This window comes from Sceloporus occidentalis, unplaced genomic scaffold, assembly GCF_023333645.1.
Source record: "Sceloporus occidentalis isolate IW3139 unplaced genomic scaffold, rSceOcc1.0.p SCAF_3, whole genome shotgun sequence".
NCBI lineage: Eukaryota > Metazoa > Chordata > Lepidosauria > Squamata > Phrynosomatidae > Sceloporus > Sceloporus occidentalis.
Genome location: NW_028316983.1, coordinates 126,891,690 through 126,909,445, shown reverse-complemented (window position 1 = coordinate 126,909,445; position 17,756 = coordinate 126,891,690). Strand labels below are relative to the sequence as shown.

General features: G+C 42.2%; 1 long non-coding RNA gene and 1 pseudogene across 2 annotated transcripts in view; one reads left to right on the top strand and one right to left on the bottom strand.

The window, feature by feature from the left end:
- The window catches only part of LOC149316738 (ribosome-binding protein 1-like), a 44,720-nt pseudogene extending 28,141 nt beyond the window's left edge, over positions 1-16,579 (top strand). The window contains exons 13-21 of the transcript XR_016280519.1: positions 1,612-1,704; positions 3,396-3,473; positions 4,597-4,659; positions 6,135-6,227; positions 7,983-8,054; positions 8,322-8,417; positions 9,777-9,860; positions 12,485-12,851; positions 16,380-16,579. The product of XR_016280519.1 is annotated as a ribosome-binding protein 1-like (transcript). The remainder of the gene's footprint in view (positions 1-1,611; positions 1,705-3,395; positions 3,474-4,596; positions 4,660-6,134; positions 6,228-7,982; positions 8,055-8,321; positions 8,418-9,776; positions 9,861-12,484; positions 12,852-16,379) is intronic.
- The window catches only part of LOC149316737 (uncharacterized), a 62,356-nt gene that overhangs the window by 43,099 nt on the left and 1,501 nt on the right, over positions 1-17,756 (bottom strand). Inside the window, exon 2 of the long non-coding RNA XR_016280520.1 lies at positions 17,167-17,605. This is a non-coding gene — a long non-coding RNA (uncharacterized LOC149316737). The remainder of the gene's footprint in view (positions 1-17,166; positions 17,606-17,756) is intronic.

Here is a 17,756-nt window from a genome sequence, read left to right as displayed (position 1 = left end):
CTATATTTTATTAACAAATAACAACAACAAAAAACCCACAACAACCAATATATATCAATATGCTAAAACAATATACAAGGTTGACAAACGATTGGTTTATATTTTCATTGTAAATAATTGTAACGGAGGCAAACAATCCATTAGTGTTACAGAGATATTGCCATGCCTGCTAAAAACAGGTGTCAGTACCAAACTTGGGTAGTTGCACAGCAGCCATCTACTCAGCAATGTTGCTCAGGAAAGATTTATGGTTGATAATTATTGCAGTTATTGAGATTTGACAGCAAGGTATTCTAAATACATTAGCAAATGGGGAAATTAGTTTTTGCACACTCAAAACTAACATAGTTCTAGACACAGAGAGCCAGACTGGTCCTCTTCTCCATGTAGATAGAGGCTAGCACATGGTCCAGCAAATAAATCCTATCCTATCCTAAATAGCCAGTTCACTGTAGACCTCATCCCTGATCACCACTACCACATACCACCGAAGTTTGGTAACACAGTTATAACTAGAAGTGGGGAAAACATTTCCAATTTAGGGGAAACAAGGTTTTGAGATAAAACAATGTGTGTGGGAGCGCCACACTTTGCTTTACAGGAGAATTTTGTTTCCTGGAGAATTCCAGGGATGCAGTTCTCTTCTAAAACCACAGGAAAGGGTTTTTTTTTTGTCCCATTCCTGAAATTTAGCAGTGATAGGTGGCATAGAATCATAGAGTTGGAAGAGACCACAAGAGCCATCCAGTCCAACCCCCTGCCATGTAGGAACTCACAATCAAAGCACCCCCGACAGATGGCCATCCAGCCTCTGTTTAAAAACTTCCAAAGAAGGGGACTCTACCACACTTGGAGGGAGTGTGTTCCTCTGTCAAACACCTCTTATGTCAGGAGGTTCTTCCTAATGTTGAGGTGGAATCTCTTTTCCTATAGTTTGAAATCAGCCTCAATATGAGATCCTTTCAAATATTTAAACATGGCTATCATGTCACCCCTTAGCCTCCTCTTTCCCAGAAGAGAAACATACCCAGCTCCCTAAGCCGCACTGGGTTCTCAGAGACCAGGGTTCCAATCCCTGCTTTGCCATGAGTAACACTCAACCTTAGTTGAAGATAATGGCAAACCTTCTCTGAACAAATCTTGACAAGAAAACTCTGCAATAGCTTCACCTTAGGGTCACTGTAAGTTTGGAATGACTTGAAAGCAGACATAATGCACACAAAAGTAGCAAAGGCTGCACAAAGTATTGGGATGGATTACTTTACCTTGTGGGCCATGGGTTACCTTATCTTGCTCTAGGCAAGATGGTGACAAACAACAACAAAATGAAATATAGGGACAAAATGGAAGCAATCTGATACCTTTCCCAACTTTTTGTGCACTTACTGGGGAAATGCTGTTAACCGTGTTGCTCTGGTGAATGTGCCTGTGTAGTACACCTGTATGTTACCTTCTACTTGTCATAGAACTTAAGATTCTTAACATGTGGAGAGGCACAAAAATTGGTAGATATCAGTTTAGGTACATTGAGAGTAACTTCAAGGTTCCTGCTAATCAAGAAAAGGTATTAAGCAATTTGTACTCTTTGAAAGTTCCTCCTTATTTTATCAGGAAACATTGGAGGAGCACCTTGGAATGGTTCAGACACAAACAAAGAAGATACTCATTTCTCTCTTCCCACAAGTCCTATTAGATGATCAACAGGTGGGTACCATTTTTCATTTTTTGCTTTATCACTGAGATGGGCAGAAAATAGGTCTGGATTTCTGTGTGCTTCAAACAGAGAGAGACACACTGCAGAGCTTGGAGAGCCATACCATCTTATTTTGGGCTTCCCTGGAGGGTCACTACAACCCAGTGCAGCTGCCCTTTGGGTGTTGCAACTTTTGAGGTGTCTTGGTGTGTGTGTATGTGTGTGTGTGTGTGGTTACTTCTTTGGTTGTTGGGGGGTGGAAACAGCATTGTGTTTCATCTACATTTGCCAGAATACTCAGGACTGCCCCAGGAGTATTCTGGCCCTGAATTCCACCTGAATCTCCCCTTACCCGCTACTGCAAAATGTGGTGATGACAGGGTCTGGGCATTTTGTAAACAGCCCAGACCCAATTCATGGTTTGGGGGCTTTGCAGTGTGAACAGCACCCAGCCACCCCATGGGGAATTCAGGGTATATAGATAATGTGGACAAGCCCTTGGTTAATCCAAAGCATTGGGTTTTTTGTTTTTGTTTTGGCCCTAGAAGATAGGAGAGTAGGCAAGAAAAAGAGACATTATTATATTTATAAACTCTACATAAACTCTATAAAATATAGTTTCGCGATGTTAGGAAGGATTGAATTAGGGGAATTTAATTAGCTCAAATATTACGAGAGGCGTGTCCTAACAATGCACGCAGCAGGGTCGTGTCCCTATGTGTATACCAGAGGTCATCTAGTCCACCCCCAGAGAGAAAGAGACTCAAAATGCCAATGAGTTGCAATAAAAATATAAAACATTTATTAAAGCCACACAACAAAGGGGATCACACACGCACACACACATTCAATGCTAAAGTAAGGGAGGGGTAAGTTCAGGAGTAAAGGAGAAAGACAGAGGCACCGTTGGGATATTTACCTTAGGAGTCTTCTCCAAAGCAACGGATGTGAGGGATGGTGAATGTTGAGACACGGCTGTGGGAATGGGGAAAGCAAGCGGTGACCGCGGTGGTTAGGAGCTGAGTTCCAGTGGGCAAAGCTAACAAGAGGCCTGAGAGACAGTGAGCTTTTGGCTTAGCTCAAGTGATTTCAGCGGAGCCCAAGGCTCAAGGATCGCAAGCTTGGAGCAGGCTGCTCGACAAGCAAGGTATCAGGTTTGGAACTCAAAGCTCAGCAAGCCCACTGAAGGGCGAAAAGTGGGGTCCTTTTATAGCCCTGAACATAACCTCAGGCTATGGCAGCCTGGCAAACAAAGGCTTGATGACTTTATTTTTGTCTAAGCTGAAACTTACACAATGGATACACAAAGAAGAGGTCTGGCACTTTTCAGGAGGGGACAAATATCTCGATGGCTGAGCCGTTAAGTTGATCACTGGCTCTCAAAAGGAGAAAGCTCTGCTATTGTCTTCCTGCTTTGGGCAGCCTGCGAAACTAGTATGGCAACTCCCTAAACTGCTTGCTGAAAGGTTTAAATTCTACCTTTTTTCCTTGACCATGCCTAGCAAGGAGTGGCTGGCTATGTGGTCAGCTCGCTTTTAGGGTAATGACGGCTAGCGATGGGGTCAGTCAGGGGTCATAGATTCAGATCGCATGGCACCCAAAATTTATATAAAACCATACTTGATAACAGCGAGAACTTGCAACTTCATTAGGAAGAATATGATATGATACAAAGTAGTTTATTGCTTTGTTTACTTCCTAGACATATGATGAATGGTTGGAGAAATTTCAAGAGAAGGCTTATGAATTATTGGAAAAGAAGGATGCCAAAGCAGAGGCTGTGAGTATTCTTAAAAATCAATGTTGGAGAACCACCCATCCTGTCATGCCACTACTCTGCCATGAGGGAAGGCAGCTTTATTGGACGCTCCTGCCTGGAACACTTTAAAGTGGCAGTTCCCAAAAACTTCAGGAAAGGTGAAGGAGTGGCAAAGGAAAGCTGTACTGGGCGTGTTCTCTTAAAGCTCCTGGGACACCTAGTGCTGTGGTGGCATATCTATGGCATGTGTGTCAAAGATGGCACACAAAGCCATTTTTCAAGGCACATAGAGGAGGAGGAACAGGCACCCCCCTGTTCCTCCTCTTCCTGGGCATCCCTGGCCTTCAGCAGCCTCCAGAGAGGCAACTGATGGCCTGGAAGGGTGAAGGGGGAGGAGGAAGAACAGGTATGCACATGTTCCTCCTCTTCTTGGCCTTTCCCGGTCTTCAACTGCCTCCAAAGAGGCAGCTAAGGCTGGGGAGGGATGGGGGAAGAAAAGGAATAGGTGTGTGCCTGTTCCTCTTCTTCTCCCCTTGCCACTCCAGGCCTTTAGCTGTCTCCAGAGAGGCAGCTGAAGGGCCAAGAGGGCAGAGGGAAGAAGTTTCACCCCACAAATCCCACCCCCCCTTAAGTCTCCCCCCCCCCCCGGAGGGCTGAAGTCCTGACCTGGACGTCCCTCCCCCGAAGGTGGAAGTTGCACCCCAGAGGGTGGAAGTTCTGCCCTGGAAGTGCCCCCTGGAAGTCCCACCCCCACCCCCAGGTAACACCCAGTGCCAAAAAGCCTTTTAGTTTGGACGCTCGGTCCCTAAAAGTTCACCATCACTGACCTAGTGGAAGCTTAGAGCTAGATGCTGGTGTTATGAAGTTGTTCTTTCACTTGGAAAGACACAGTGGATGGACAATCACTGTATTCAGGATAATTCATTGCTTGACTGGATTGCTTGACACATGGAGTCTGTACTTTTTCCTAAAATGTATTATTTGCATTGACTGACACTATAAGTAGCTCTATCTTTTATGCACACTGACACCTGTGGCTTGTGTAGGAGTGGGCTTGGTGACCTTTTGATCCTCTTTCAATTCTGTTAATTATTCTGCTCCATGACAGTTCCATTGAAAGGTCATCTGTGAATTTTCCTTTTAGGATACAGCACTTACCACACTACAAACAGAATGTGATCAGTACAGGACCACTCTTGCAGAGACGGTAAGGAAAAATGCATACCAGCCAGATGAAATGAATTTATTGTAACTCTTTCTATAAGATGCACTTTGATAGACCTCCCACATACATTTAGCCTGTTTCCACTTAGCACTGCAACAAGGAATCTGACTTTACCCAATTCTTTGTCTTCTCCTTGCACGAGAAAGTGGCGGAGGGGAAGCTTTATCCACTCCATACTTTCCCCATTTGATCTCAAGTGCCAATTGTAGATGTAGTCATGCAATTGGCACATGAGTTGGGAAGCTTTGCATACCCCTCAGTTTCTTCCATGAGTAAAATTTCCTTTATTATCCCCAACAAGTAATAAAAACAAGAGTTCCCCACATTTTGCTGGCCTTTTTAATTGGGAAGGTGAGCTGCATGGTGGGATAGGAAAAATTCCTACTGTTACATTTGATTTCTAATTAGACATAACCTGAGGGAGAGAGTTCCCCTCTCCGTACTGAATGAGCAAGGGGACAGGTTATGCAAACAGGGTGTGATTTGGAGAGGGGCATCCCCTGGTCCCTTTGTGCACCTGATTTGGTACTCACAGGATGAACTTGTTTCAAGGGCCAAAAGAATCCCCTACGCTGACCATGGTGCATGCTTAGTATGGACCTTTGTTGCCAAGCAGTTGTTTAAAGAATGGGAGAAGATGTCATGGGGTACCCTGAGAAAATAATCCTGAAAATGAGTGAGGATGGCTTTTCTCAGAGCTGCTAAAATTTGGTGAAACAAGAAACTTGAATTTTAGAGTTGGAACGTGTCCAACTCCCTATTCAGTGCAGGGTTGGCACAAGGAAGGATAGACACAAAGAAAATATCCTTCTTCCGCCTTCTGTACATCTGCCACCCAGGAAGAGTTTGTGGATTTTATCCTTTGCCAGTTGGCTACTTATAATATGGAATGGTAGCTGCAGTCCTACTCTATGTATCTATTCTTCTGAACAGACAAACGGGAGACTTGGTCCACCGCTCTGGCACTGAGAGTCATCCAGCCCCAAGGTCCAGGTGCAGCTGGCACTAACCACAAGACAGGACACTATCCATATTGCTTAAATAATGTATCTCCGAATGATGTGGCTCTTAACACTAGCGTGTTTGTAGCATTTTGGAGTTTTGAAAGTTTTTACACAGTTTACTAAAAAGCATTTTAATTAATCATTTACATGGTGACATTTATATAATTCCTGTATTTTCTGCATCTGATTAACACCACCCAAGCATGTGAAATCTACCAACTTAAACTTGTGCATCTGATGAAGTAGGCAATAGCTATGAAATCTTATAACTAATTGTCCTACTCAACAATTCCCAACTCCCTCTGCAGTCTAATTTATTACTTTGGGCAAGTGAAGGAAATAATTCAGTGAGGATAGCCCAGCCACGGAGTAAGATAAACTTATCACTAAAGGTCCAGTGTTGCTACTATTACTTTCTCCCACTCCTCATTTGTTTCTCTCTCAAAACTATAGGAAAGGATGCTCAGGGACTTGCAGAAGTGTGTAGAGAAGGAGGAACAAGTGTGGAAAGCAAAGCTGGCTGCATCAGAAGAAGCACTTCAGAAGGTAGTAATGTGTACAAGGAACAATGAATTACAGGGTGGGAAGATAACATAATTGTTTCCAAACACCACATTCTCCTTACCAATCATTGCAATCAGACTCTTTGATCAGACTGCTTGTCGCTTACTGCAAATTGATTGAACTTTGTGTGTGTACATCAGCCTTCAAGTCTCTGGTCAATCTAAGATGATCCCATAAATTTCATAGGATTATCTTATGCAAAGAGTACTCAGAGATGGTTTTGCCAGTTCCATCCCCTGAAATATACCTGTAGCACCTGATATTCATTGGTGGCCTCCCATCCAAGTATTAACTAGGCCTGACATTGCTTTGCTTTCAGGATCAGGTGGTATCTGGTGCCTTTAGGATATTTCGGCCCCTGATTGAACTTTGGCCCTAAGCAGACAGGTAGGATAGCACTGGCCAAGCCCATACTGTCCAGCCCCAGATCCTGATCCAGATTGGACAGTGAGCCAGTGTGGTGATGAGTAGGTGTTTTTAATAGCCCTCACCATCAGCCATGTACCTGCTACCACTGCATGCCTGTGCCTTCCTCTGCCATCATGTCTGCTGAGAAGACTAGTTGCAGCCCATTAGGGCAGAAATGGGATGCCTGGCTATACTCACAAGGCCAGGTGCCCCCATCTGATATCACAAGCTGCAATGGGGGTCTTCTAAGCCAATGTGACAGCGGAGGCAGGTATGGGGCCAATGGAGCTGTCCAGTGTGCCAGCTGATGCCATGGATTTTGTAGCGACATGTTCTCAGCCTCAGGAGAAGGCAATGGCAGACCTCCTCTCAACAAATCTTGCCATGAAAATCCCATTATAGGTTTGCCTTAGGGTTGCCATAAGTCTGAATTGACTTGGAGGCACACAACAACAACAACAATTGGTTTTTACTAATTTATTTATTTACTTTCTTTCTGCCATACAGGGCACCAATGTGTTCTGATTAGAACTACAGGCATGTTCAGATAACTATTGGTGCCTTCATAGAATCATAGTGAAATCTGAAACCGTACTCACTACTTTGTGATTTTAGCTGGTTCTGATTAAACGTTGTGCTAAAGCTGTTGTTTGTGTGTTTTCCTGTGGCAGAGGTTAGAAAAGTTACTTTTTATGACTACAACTCCCCCAAAGCCCAGCCTGTACTAGCCATTCTGGCTGAGGATTTGGGGGTTGTAGTTCAAACATATAGAGAGGAAGGAGGAGGAGAGAGAGAATGAGGGAGTTATAAGCTGTGTTGTATACATAAGAAAAGGTAAAATATCCAAGCAGTGATCTGTTGGGGACACCTAGTTTCTTTTAAATGCCCATATAACAGCTGAACACATTTACACATAAAGAAACTAACTTTATACTTTGAAAAAAAGGGAAAAATAATTTTCAGTGTCCAGTAGAAGTGTCTAAATTGGGTTCGGTTTCTAATATATTTGTGCCAGTAGAACAGCAGCAAGTGCTCAGACATGCTGCTAAACATGTCTTATGCATTCTAAGCTTCTGAATGGGTATGATGCATTCTGTAGGAATAGCTTTTGTGGAGAGATTGCAGCTTCACGTTCAGATAATAGTTTACTGGTGTTTCAAATGATTATTTATTTATTTTTAGTCCAGTGAATGGATGAACCATCCAGGATTCTAAATGGTACATGTGAGCTGAGCTCTTTTTTTTCTCTCTTTCAAGTACAAATATAAACTATTAATGTTGCACACTAATTCTCTTATTTCTGGTCCTCTGATGTGGGAAATGCTTTAGTCTGAAGACCAAGTGAAATATCTTGAAGATGATGTGGAGAAGTTCAAGACGGAATTCCAGAATATGGAAAAGGTATGGGAGTATTCTGGGACTCAAGATATATAGTATCAGAGTCCGGAACTACCTATTAACTGCCTTACTACCATTTTATAGAGCAAACCAAAGCATGGCTAAAATGTGGGAAGTTCAAGCTAGCCTTGTTTTAAGAAGAGAAGGAATTTTCCATGGTAGTCAGGATTATATCTGTACCATCAACATGGCATTTATAAGTTGTCAATATAAGAGTGAAGGTCATCTGAAGAGCTTTCTTTTTTTCCCCCCTTTTACTCCTTTAAACAGTTAAAAGAGTACACTTCTCTTTTGGAAGCACAGTTGAAAAATCACATGGCAACTGCTAACTCTGAACACCAGAATTATGCAAAAGAAGTTGAAGTTGTAAGTGTTTGTCTCTTTCGGCAAAAAACAGGGAATGAGGAAAATGGAGGGTTGGATGTACTGTGTGTAGAATCTGGTGGTTTATTTAAGACGCCCCTCTCTGCTTTGAGGGAATTACTCCATTTGGTCTAGTCCCGACGCATGCTGTAAAGTAGGGGTTGGGCAGCCTTTGGAGCCTAGAGGGCCACATAGTGCCATTTTAAACTCCTTTGGAGTTTTAGAGGGCCCAAAGTGCTCCATTGTAGCAGCCACTTTAGTGACTTGGAAATGGCTTAAGGTAATTACTTAAGGTAATTTAAGACTGTTGGGCGGGGATCCCACGTTTGGCCAAAACCAGGGGTTTGGGGTAGGATCTGGGAGTTTGGGGATGGGACCCTCCCACAAGTCCACACACAGTTCACAGGCGGCACAGTTCCACTCCTACTGCAAAGCCAAGGGGTCAACATTTTCAATTAAAGGGCTGTATTGCTTCAGATGAATAGTGTTAGGACTTTATTTCACCAATGACCAGGGCCAGGCACAAAAGTAGATGGTGCCAGATCCATAACAGGACAGCATACTTTCATTAGATCATCTCCTTTCCACACAGCTGCCACAGTTCAAGAATGACCGACAACAGCTATATGAATTGCTTTATTTCTTGATTATTATTTTTATACCATCATATATTCCTATACCTACCATTATCATAAACAGGCAAACTATATTTGTTTCCCCTGCATTCACACTGCCACCAACCCCACTCCTCCATTACTTATATCTCTGCCTCTCATCTATGAACTGGAAGACACAATGGTCTCCCAGGTTACTGTGAACCTAACAAAAATTTGGAAGAAGGCTGAGCACTTATATACATGCTATCAGCTCTCTCTCTCTCTCTCTCTTGCATTTCATCAGTTGCATCTACTCTCTGAAGTTCTGATTAGCCTGCAGGTTCTGATCTGTGAATTCCCTCTGGCACATACACAGACATTTCATATTTCTCTTCATCCCACTACCCATGCCTCTATTACACATTTTAGCTGAAACCAATGATAAAGCAGTAGGCTCTTAGGCACAGAAAGCTTACCCCTGCCCCGTCAGTTTTCAGTTTGGCTTGAAGCAGCAAGATTGGGAAGGGGATGATGACATTGGAAGCTTTCATTCACTTAAGTTTTTGGCTTGACTGGAGCGTGTCAGGAGCCTGATCTTTCTGAGCACAGAAGCCTACTCCTTTTGTGCTAAGACGCAAGAGGGGCTTTTGTTCTTAATTTTCTAATGATCTCAGGTTGACTAGTGTTTGTGTGTGAGTTGAGTGTTTCTCCAGGTGAATTGTGTATGTATAACAATTTTATGTGATTGTGCCTTTTTCTTTTTTAGTTAAGACAAATGTTATCAGAATCCCAAGAAAACCTGGATACAACAAAAACAGAAATACTCAAGCAGAGTCAGGAACTCACACAGGTAAATGTCTGTATCATAATGGATGATTTCTAAGTGGTTTGTAGTAATAAACTAACATAGATTTTTGTGGGGGTTTTGGGTTATGTGGGGTTATTGTGAAGCCTTCAACAATAAAGTAACACTTTGGAAGTAATGGGTTACCTCTTGGAATACCTTTGGGGCTTCAAGGATATAATAAAATCACATTTGAAAATGACACAGTGATTTTGGTTATTTCTAAAAAGTAAGTATTGGAGAACAATATTAGAAGTATTTTTGTAGGAAAGCTTTATTTATTTATTTATTTATTTATTTATTTATTTCATTTATAGCCTGCTTTTTTCCCAACAAGTGGACTCAAGACAGCTTACCACATATTTTAAAAAAACACAAAATAAAAAGTATACAGAAATATCAATGAAAATTATCAACATAAAAGTTATCTAAAATAATACAATATAACAAATTATAAAGTTAAAACCATTAAAATTAATTAAATCACCATATACAACCCATGCAATAGCAGTGCATGTGATTAAAAGCCCATCCTAGTCAGATTCTAAAAGTCCGAAGGAAGAAGGACGTTCTGAAGTCTGAGAGCAATCACTGAGAAGGGCCTTCCCTTGTTTCCACTAAACAAGTATGAAAAGGTGATGGGACAACGGTTTGAAATAAAGAGAAGGTGGTATTTGCATCTTCTTTGTGGTCTCCCTGAGGGTGTTCTGCATCTGCGCAGTGCATCTTCAGAACCTTGAAGACTAGATATACAATACAAGCTTTTTGCCAGTAGCTCCACCCACTCTCCACTTTGTCCCTGGGTTCCCACTCAATTCCCTCAGTTCCTTTTTGTCCATTGTATGAGGACTGAAGGAACTAGACTATGCTAGTTTCACTTTTGTATGGTTTTTCCACCTTGATTACTGTTTTTCCAGTGTCTTCATCTTCTTATCTGAGTCCCACAAACTTGGACTGTATTACAGATTATTCTTCTGGTTTGCCTGTCTAAGTTGTTATTTCATGGTTCGGGAGAAACATGGGATCTCCCTCCTGTTTCAAGAGGTGTACCGAGTGTGGGGCGAAATTACCAAGTGGCCACAGTCATGTTGCCTGCTGTGTCTTGATGAAGCACATGATGTTCACTTGTGCCACTACTGTAAGGCTTTCATGCCACAAGCCAATAATAAACAGGAGTCCCAGCTCAAAGTGTTCTTGTATGACCAAGCTTTAATATCTCCATCACTACGGTATTCATTCCCCACAATATTCTGGCAAACAAACTAGTACAATGTGGGCTAGACAATGCAACTGTGGGGTGGATTTGTAATTGGTTGAATGGCTGAACCCAAAGGGTGCTCAGAAATGGCTTTTTATCCTGGAGAGAAGTGACCAGTGGGGTGCCATAGTGGGGTGGCATAGAGTTCTGTCCTGAGCCCAGTGCTAGTCATCTTTATCAAGAACTTGGATGAAGGAATAGAGGGCACACTTATACATTTTTCTCACTGCATTACAGTGAGTCTTACGTGACTCTATATTGGTGGAGAGGGTTTTTGGTTTCTTATACTATGTCCAGTAAAGTTTGAAATTTGTGAGTTTACTTTTTGACTCCATTGTATTTATTAATATAGTTATTAATTACTGTATTGTTCTACCATAACACTCCCTTCTCCTTTATAAGTAGATTGCTAGTCTCCCAAGTGTGTGAGTCACAGAGACCATAAAGAAGAACAGGTTGCATACCTGTAACTGTGGTCCTTCAAGTGGTCGTCTGTGAATTCACACAAACCCACCCATCCTCCCCTCATGTGTCCTGCCTCTTGGTTCAAGGGATGCTGTTATGCGGCATCTTTTGAAACTCAGGGAATTGAGCAGAAACCTAGGGACAAAATGGAGGGTGGTTGGAGCTACCACCAAAACACTTGTATATCTAGTCTAGAAGATTCCAAAGATGCACTGCACAGGCACAGAACACCCCAGTGCATGAGTTCACAGATGACCAATCAAAGAACCATGGTTACAGGTATGCAACCTGTTCTTATACTATTTCCTTAAACAGCAATTGGGGGGAAAATACCCCTCAGAGCTATCTTTCCAATTAATTTGTCCAATCTGTAGTGCACACCCACAGCTCTGTCGATAACCTTCCATGCTAGTCGAAATTTCATTTATTTACTTGATAACCAACATAAATATCCTGGAAAGTCAGCAAGTCTTCTCAAAAAAAAAAAATCAGGAGAAGGAAGACAGTAATGAAGGGGTGGATGATATAGTATCTCAATCTGTTCCTAAAATAACCCTAGATATCTGGTTCTGAACGGAAAACAAACAAGACTACATAAGAGGATCCACATAAGATTTGTGTCTCTACAGTACAAATGCTGTGTGCAGGATACTGACCATCACTCCAATCATTGTTTTCAGTTGGAAGCAGAAAGGGACAATCAACAAAGCACTGGGATAGGCTTACTTGCTTACATACTCACAGTATTATCTTGAAACTGCCAATCATTTTTGTAAAGTATCATATGGAATGTCTTGGCATTTTCATCCTATTTAGCTACTATAAAATTCCAGTTCCAAAATGTCTGTTGTGACTTTTTATTTGTGTGGCTGACTAGAACTAACTTTTCCACATTTTGAACTTTTAGGCTAGGGATTTGGTGTGCAGCTTGCAGTCTGAACTGGAGAAGCTAAAATCTGCTGGAAACAATTCTGCCTCTGCAAGTGAAGATATTCTCCAGCTTCAGGTAATATCTGTAAAGTTGCATAGCTTTACTGAATTTAGACTCAAGATGCAAGAACTCACTACAGTGTATCCTTGGAAATATTGAGCTGGTGGAGGATACACATTACTTTTGTTTTCAACTGCAGGAAACACTAGACAAGGAGAAGAAGTTAACAAAGGACTTGGGGTGTGCAGCTACTAAACTAAAAGAGCTTTTGAAGGTCACCCAAGAACAGTTGGCCAAGGAAAGAGAAACAGTAAAGAAATTACAAGAGCAGCTGCAGCAAAAGGTATGAGCTTTTATTCTGTTTCTGTCCTAGGTTAATAAGACTTGGTCACCCACTACAGCAGGAACTGGTTTCTTTGGCTGAAGGTCTCAGAGGGTAGAATAAACACTGGAGGACATATAACCCTGCAGCTGGCTAGGGTAGATTGCTTTTCTTGCCAATAGGTTTATGATGTATTATGTAGTAGAATGGTGATAGTGAGGAACTCAGTACAGAATCACTTCTTTAAATGGCAACCTATATTTTTTCATTATTTAACTTTAGGGCTCTCTCTTAGATTGGTTACAAAACCACATTTGAATCCCCCAGATTTGTAATTTTAAATCCAAATTTAAAAGTCATACTGACTGAATACTCATTGTTTGATCTCTTTAGAGTGGAGTGGAGAACTGTGGAAGGCTAGGGGGCTGCACTAGCCCCTCCAGGAAACCTTGGAGATCCACACATCTTACCACTCGCTTTCACAAAAACAATTGCCCCCAAACATCCTCTGAGGGACATTTTCATTATGTTTTGGGGCCTTCTTGGAGCATGAGAGCATTTATGCTGGGGCACCCTGTCTTCGCCACCACAAAAATGGCCCTGAGGGGTTGCAATCAGCTCGCAGACCATACTTTGCCCTCCCCTGCTTTAGATAATAATAATAATAATAATAATAATAATAATAATAATAATAATAGGATTTATTTATATGCCTCCCAGTCACTGGGAATGGTTATAACTGTGAAGTTATAACTTATATGACTCCCACAAATATACATTTATGTTGTCATCATTAATTGTTGTCAAATCAATAACTTGATGGAATGAGAGATCTTAACCCTGCCATCAACAGCCATGGTAAGGTCCTGGAAACTCACAGTCTATTCACCTATAGTGAATTCTCTATTCACCTCTTTTCCTACTGCCATCCACCTTACCAAGCAGTATTGTATTTTCTAGTAAGTCATGCCTTCTCATAGGGGCCATTCATACTACCTTTTAACCCGGTTTTGAAATCGATTCTTCCACGTGAAGTTCATATTGGGCCCGATTCTGTCACAATCCATGTCGAGGCTTGCACAAGGAAATGCCCCTTAGCATGGGCTGTCCAGATTCGGGCTAAAATCCGTCTTTTCTGAAAAGACTCGGGTTCCGTGAAATATGAACTTGCCCTTGATCATGATTGGGGCAAATTCAGGGAGGGATTAAGGTCAGAGGGCGGTCAGAGGTCAGAGCATTCCCTACCCTCATTGGAGGGGAGGAGGAGGAGGCAAGAGCCGAAGGAAAAAGGGGACTCTGGAGGCAAAGGGTGACAGGAGGCAAAAAGGGGAAATCAGGGTGACTGACGGGGGCTGCAAAGGGATATCAGAGGGAGGGGGGTAGTGGAGAAAGTGATGGAGGAGGAGGAGGAGGAGGAGGAGGAAGGAGCCGTGGGAAGAAGGGAGCCATGGAGGAGGAGGAGGAGGAGGAGGAGGATGAAGGAGTCAGGGCAGCTCCCAGAGGGAGGGGAGGGTCGGAAGGAAAGAGGAGGAGGAGGATTGCCAAGGGAAATTGGGCTGTGGGGCCAAGACGGAGGAGGGATGTAGGGAAATCAGGCTGTAAAATCAGGCTTTTATTTTTGACAATTTATGCGCATGATTTTTTGGGTGACATGTCTGTGTGCATGCTTGTGCTTTATTTCCTCTTGCTCCTGGATTATTATTATTATTATTATTATTATTATTATTATTATTATTATTATTAGTGTTATATGAGGATGCTACAGTCAGAATGCCTGGGCTGCATTTCCCTTTTATTCCCAATTGATTCCATGGGTCACTTGGAACTGACAGGTCACTCTCTCTCAGCCTCAGTGGAAGGCAGTGACAAAGCTCCTCTGAAGAGAATGTAGCAGGAGGAAAGGGGTCAGTTCAGGTCACAGGCAGGGCATGAACGGAGCTCCCACCAGCCACTTTTCCCCTTTTTTATTTTTTAAAATTATTTTTGACAAAATATGCACATGTTTTTTTGTTTTGTTTTTTGCTTGAGGCAGAGAGAGAGAGAGAGAGAGAGAGAGAGAGCACGAACGTGGATAGCTGCTGCTGGTTCACTTTCCCTTTCATTTGCTCGCTCCCAGCAAAGGGGAAATGTTGCAATGGGCAAGACCTGTGAATGGAATGCTACAATTCGAATGCTACATTTGTTGCTCTTGTCAATTTGGCCAATTGGCAAAATGTAGCTCTAGAGGTCTGGCCACTAAAATGAAATGATAAGAAAAATGGAAGCTGTTGAAAGAGAAAGACTTCACAGTCATAATGCCATAATGGAAGAAGCTTTCAAGTGGTCCCTAGAATATTCAAAATGCTTTTCTTTACATATGCAGTGCTTATCTGATTAGGGACGTAGCTAGGATTTTAGGAAGGGGGGGGTTCCAGACTAAGTGCCACCATTATAATGGGGCTTGGGTGCAGCGCAGCAGCAGCGCAGCAGCACACACCATTCATTTTTCTAATGGAAGGGGGGGGGGTCCGGACCCCAAGAACCCCTCCCTTGGCTACGTCCCTGATCTGATCTGATCTGACCTGGCTTTCATCTCACTGAAACAGGTGTGGTTTCCTCACCCTGTCTCTTTAGACTGTGTTACAGAGAGTCCTTACCATTTGTCAGCTAACCTAGATTCTGTCTAGGATTACCTTTATCAGCTTCTTGGTCACCCACATTATGAGGATGGTTAAACGAGACAGGCCAGATTATCATCAACATTCAACTTGAGCACTTTCAAGTACTGGAATTTCAAGATAGTAACGGGAAATTAACAGTATCTTTTGGTACTATTAAGCTATTTATTGTAAATACAGTGAGCCTGCACCATACACGAGCTTCACATCCACAGCTTTCAGCATATGTTGAAGCCTCGGGACAATCTAATAAATGGTGTGCACCCCTGTGGCACGCGCACCATGCTGCATGCATGTGCCCCATATTTTCAGTGGGTCATGAGCATAAGCGATTTCCCCCTTACGCGGGGTGTGTGTGTCTGGAACAGATCCCCCATGTAAGGGAAGCGTGTACTGTACTCATAGATATATAAATGTAAACTGGGTGATTGAAAAAAGAATGGTGCAAAAGTATAGCTATTATTACTTTTTTTTAGTACCATTCCTTTTTTAATCACCGTGAACATTCCCTTTAGCAAGAAATACAAGCATAGCAATGTCTAGACTATTGGCTTCTTTATATGATATTACATTGCATGTAAGACATAATTCATATCATTACTTTACAAGACATGCCTATCAGAATGTTACACTTTCATAAGGACTTTCATAAGAACTTAACCTTGATCTCCCTGCATCTGTTTAAAAGACTTGGTAATAATTAAAACATGTAAGAACACATAAAAACAACTCAACACATTCTTAAACCATATTCTCCCACATTTGTAACACATGCACCTCCTGTACCTGGGCCCTGCAGAAAAAATTAATTGAATGTATTTTGGCATGCTCCGCCATGCTGTTTGAATTAAGACTGTCTAGGTGCAGTAACATATTTTTCATTTTATTACAGGAAGAAAACAATGGCACTGTCAAGGAAGGAACATCTGTTTGACAATTCCAGGACCCAAAATATGCTCTTCACACTACAAAATGCCTTATACAATTCCATACTATGCACGTGTTTACTACAGGAAGCAATAAACAAATAAATGACATGAATGATCATGATCTGCCTTAATTTTAAAAAAAGAAATAAAAGCAAACTTTGCGGGAACCAAGTGTCTATGTGTGTATGTTTATTCTTGATGCAGGGGAAGCACAGATCAAAACAGCATGTGAGCACGCTGTTAACATAATGTTTAGTGCCATGCCTTTCTCACTGAAATGAAAGCAGTATTGGAAGTGTGGTGCCATATCTTGGAGCAAAACCACTTTGTTGTTAATATCATCATGTGGAGGTGGAGTAGTAAACAAAACACAACAACCTGGAGAGTCAGGTATTCAAGCCCAATGGGGCTTGAATATAAGTGAAACTTTGTTTATGCGAGGGGATCCAGAACGGATCCCTTGCAAAAAAGGAGGGGCGACTATAGACTGCAATCTTAGAAACATGTATCAGAATCTTCCTAGTTTCTATACTGAAACAAACAATGGCTTCTCTTGGAGACTAAAAGGCACTGTTCAAGGTCTTAGTTTAGACACTCTTATCACCAAATACCACATAAATTGTAGCAAAGAAGATGAAACAACCAGCCAAATACAAAAGGGAAAAGGCAGAGGGAAGAGAAGAAAAAACAACTAAAACAAAACAAAAGTCAAAATGGCAAAACTGAGGAACAGATATGTCATGATCTTACCTCATTGGCTTTCAGTACTACCACTTATGGCATCCTGGACCATGTCTCTGGGATGGGACCTGGAGTTACTCAACATTAGGAGGAATTTCCTGACAGTAAGGGCTGTTCGACAGTGGAACACGCTCCCTCAGAGAGTAGTGGAGTCTCCTACCTTGGAGGTCTTTAAACAGAAGCTGGATGGCCATCTGTCGGGGATGCTTTGATTGAGAGTTCCTGCATGGTAGGGGGTTGGACTGGACGATCCTTATGGTCTCTTCCAACTCTATGATTCTACTGTTTTACAGTGGCTGTGTTCCTTCCTGGAGAGATGAACCCAGAAGGTGGCACCGACGGACTCCTGCTTGACACTAGCCATTGGTCTGTGGTGTCCCTCGGGGTTCTGTCTTTTCCCTTGTGGATATGAGCAGGACTGCAGTACAATTCAGCAACATTGCAAGATCTACATAGAAGACAAAAATAACAAACCAATAGGAAGCAGTGGAACTATTTCATGCCAACAAATTACTTCACAGATTTCTATGCTTTTCTGGAAGACACTTACATTATTGTCTACATGTGAAACAAAATACAGTGGTTTTGATTACACGGTA